This window comes from Sinocyclocheilus grahami, unplaced genomic scaffold, assembly GCF_001515645.1.
Source record: "Sinocyclocheilus grahami isolate Dianchi unplaced genomic scaffold, SAMN03320097.WGS_v1.1 scaffold852.1, whole genome shotgun sequence".
In the NCBI taxonomy this organism is placed as follows: domain Eukaryota; kingdom Metazoa; phylum Chordata; class Actinopteri; order Cypriniformes; family Cyprinidae; genus Sinocyclocheilus; species Sinocyclocheilus grahami.
In genome coordinates, this window is record NW_015506031.1 from 335920 (window position 1) to 339990 (window position 4071).

The 4071-nt window shown below is 34.4% G+C and overlaps 1 pseudogene; it reads right to left on the minus strand.

The window, feature by feature from the left end:
• Positions 1-2645, minus strand: part of LOC107562960 (wolframin-like) — a 22524-nt pseudogene extending 19879 nt beyond the window's left edge.
• Between the last annotated feature and the right edge of the window lie 1426 nt (positions 2646-4071).

The window sequence follows — 4071 nt, forward strand, 5'->3', positions numbered from 1 at the left end:
AACTTTAGAAATCATATATCAAATACCCCAAAATCATAAATCTTGTGCATAATAGAGCTTTTGTTTAGAGTGTAGTTTGCTTCGATCACAACATTAAAATTAGACTACATGAAATCTACATTGCCCATCAGCCCCTGCATCATTTTGACGAACAATAATAACTGGCCTAATATCCCAGAGGCTCAAAGCCAGACTGAGTATCATATAACCATATCTAATCTTAGCCTGAACGCTAAACCCTGATTATTAAACCATGGTAAGAGGTTTACAGTTGGCCTTTAACAACACAATAACAGATTAGTGCAAAATAATTAACAGAAAGTGAACTATGCTGTCAGATGTTTGGCCCATCTACTAGACTAGATCTCCATTCTCTGTAATGCTTTATTTACTTGAGGCTAATTAGCCAATTATGAATGAGAACAGTATAGGTGTGGAATTCATTTTGAAGAAAAGGGGAATTGGAGTACTCAAAGCTGAGTCCAAATATGTAGATGCATTTGGTCTGACTTTGAGTGTATGAGAATATGTACACGCAGAAGCAATTGAGTTATACTGAGACTGGGATCATCTTCCAGAAAGCTGAAAATAGACACACTCAACACACTTTTAAGGCAGACAGAAACACTACAGAATTTCATCTGTATATAATGCACTGCGGATTGTTTAAAATATTATAGCTACATTATAAACACTTGTGTTTATTATATTGAGAAGAGCTTCACACAGAGCCAATAGCATCACAATGGTTTAAGTTCCAAATTCACAACCATAATGTTTAATCAAGTAAGGCCTTTGAAGAAAGGAACCCGATTGTCGAATAGGATTTAGTCCCCTTTTATAATTTACATAAGTTATGAGATATAATTTCTGCTTATTAGTTTATATGTTCATAATTAGAAATTATATTTTTTTCGTAAAACAAAATTTTATAACCAATTTCACATTGTCATATTATTTCATAATATGACAATAATCATGATTTTAATATTATTTCAAATATTACATATTTGTTTTCATGCACTCACTCTGCTTTGTGCTCTAGGGTCTCCAGCTTCAGCTTTCTTCAGAAGTTCCTCAAAAGGCAGATCTTCATCCATATCATCTAGGAGAGATAACAGTCACAATTATGCCAACACTATTTTGACACAATATTAAACTTGAAGTGTCAATGAATCCACAAATCCTCGAAATAATTCAACTATGCTCGTCTTTGCGAAATAATCTAAGGTGAATCATGTGGTCCTGGTTGTTTGATCATAATTAATGTTGATTAAAGGAAACAACAGCTTGAGTGTGCCTGAAAAGATGAGATATTTTTTACTTAACTTGTTAGTCTATAGATTCCTGCCACCTGGGTTGTTTACTTGATTTTGTGTCATTGATTTAATTTTATGGCCTCGATATAGACAGTAGGTTCTTAATTGCACCTGAATGAATCTTCAGAGTTGACGTCTCCATTATCTTCTGACACTATAGGCCGAAACCAAGCCACAAAAGCAAAAGCAGACCATGAGTAAATAAATGTATCCCTTATATATTTATACACTTAATATTTTAAGTTAGAGGTGGATCTGTTTCGTGAACACTGACGTCCTCATGAAGATTTGCTCCTCAGAAGCACATTGGTTTGTGATAAAAAATAGGATTTATGCTCTTGGTGAAAATAAAGCTAGCACACACTAGCATGTCTCACTGATGACCCTCATTCAGATGCATTCCTTTAGTGCAATGCATACTGAATGTACTGTATATCAAGAAATTACCATTTAATATGGTACTATCAAAAATATCAAACGTAATTAGGTCAAATTGATTTTTGACAAGGTAAGTATTTGAAAGAATTTCAAAAAGTTAAATACAACAAAGAATTCTGAAATTGGATAATACAAAACTAATTTCTTCAGCAGACATGTTTTATTTTTATGCAAAGCGTCACTTACCACATTCTTCAGTTTTGGCCTGTTCCTCAGCCTTTCTTATTTTCTCCTGCATCATCACCTTTTGGGCTGCAGCCAAAAAGCTCCGTTGACATGGGAGTTTACTGGAACCCGCTGCAGGTGTTTTGGTGGAGGACTGCAAACTTTCAGGCGGAGTTGTAGATTGTGTCAGAAAAGATCAGCAGAAATGGTGATGCTGAGTGTGGATGGGTCATTGGTAGAATATATATTTAACGGTGTTGATTTTGATAATGATCTAGCTGGCATAGTTGGAGTAGTATCTTTTAGAGATATGTGATGATGTAGGTGTAGGTTTCGATGTTGCTGGGTTTTCAGGTGTTGGTCTGGCTGGAAAGTGAGGTTTTAAAGGGGTCATTTGATGCGATTTCAAGTTTTCCTTTCTCTTTGGAGTGTTACAAGCTGATTGTGCATAGATAAGATCCCTGAAGTTGCAAAGACTAAAGTCTCAAAACCAAAGAGATATTCTTTATCAAAGTTAAGACTCTGCCATTAGTATATTGAGTTGTAGAAGGGGTGGATTTAGGTGGTAGGTCTGGGCTGCCAGAACTGGAGAGAGGCGGACCAGCCGTCTGCCTGGATTGGATTTGGTTGATGGAACAGGAGGGTTGAGACGTTTGTGAGTTGCACTATTCTCCTTGAGAGTCTCAGGAGTTTTGTGGGTGGTGGGTTGGTACTAACGTTCATCTCACCTAAAAGATAACAAACATAAAGTGCATAGACATAAGCATAAATATGTATAATGAGAGTAAGTGTTTAAGTTAGAAATCAAGTTTTTCTCTGTAAGGTATATATGCACTGTATACTCTTATAAATTTGCTTGGTGTATGTAGTACAGTTTAAATGTCAAAACGATGTTATGAAGTTGATAGGTTAACCAATTTTGAAAGAACACATAATTAGATCACATAAATGAGAATAAGTGAAGAAAAACTGGTGCTCCCTGTAGACATTTCTTACACATTTAATTAACCTATATAAATAACCAAATTCATAACATGGTTTTGACATGTTAACTGTATTTTTGTATACATTTTAATGACCTACTACATATACCAAATAAATGTGTGTACACAATATAAACAATATGTTTTGACAGACTCAAGAGATTAACTGGGCTGAAATTAAAAGTAGTAAATCAGTAAATAAAAGGAATGGCAGTTGTTTTTTTACAGTCTATGGTTAAAACCCACCATACCTCCAGAGAACGGAGCTTCCATTGGATAATTTAAGTGCCAATCAAAGAAACCTGCTCTCTGATTGGATACAAATCGAGCAGTGTGAGTATTGCTCAAATGGTTGTCATCGCACTTAATTTGAATTCGCATGACAAAACACAGCCACTACATGTCAACGAAGTAATAATAATAGCTTTTTGCTCGCACAGTGGTGTAGGCCTGCTCATAGAAGACGCAGTTTGCAGAGTTGTTGTGGGACGCTCCTGCAGTTCTGAAAAACAGCTCCATATGTTCATTATACCAATTTATACCCCTGTGCTATTTGTGAGACAGAAGGAGACAGCATAGGAACCAACGCTAGACTGAACAGCCTACTAGTGGTGATTTTGATTCTCAGTGACTCGAATCTATTCTGTTTACTAAAGATTCGTTCACTTAGTGGCTATGGGATCAGATTCCCGCAAAATGTATTGCAGTCACGGATAAAAAAAATAACAAGAGTGAAACCAAAATTTAAAAACGCAAGTAAAATTATTTTGCACAAAATTTAAAAATGAAAGCAAAGTTTTCATAATAGCAAAGAATGGTCGCGGATCAAAAAATAATAAGTGTAAATCAAAAATGTAATAACACATTTAAAAAAATAATAAGCACGAATCAAAACTTTAAACACATTTAAAATCATATTGCACAAAACTGAAATATTCATGCAAAATTACAGCATAAGAATACAAAAAATAAAAATATGTGCAGAAAATGTCTGAGAGCACAAAAAACTGAGAAATATAACCAAGGAAAACATGATTTTGTGTGCAATTCGGATAATTTTGCATTAATATTTCAGTTTTGTGCAATATGGTTTTAAATGTGTTTAAAGTTTTGATTCATGCTTATTATTATTTTTAAATAAGTTATTACATTTTTAACACTTATTA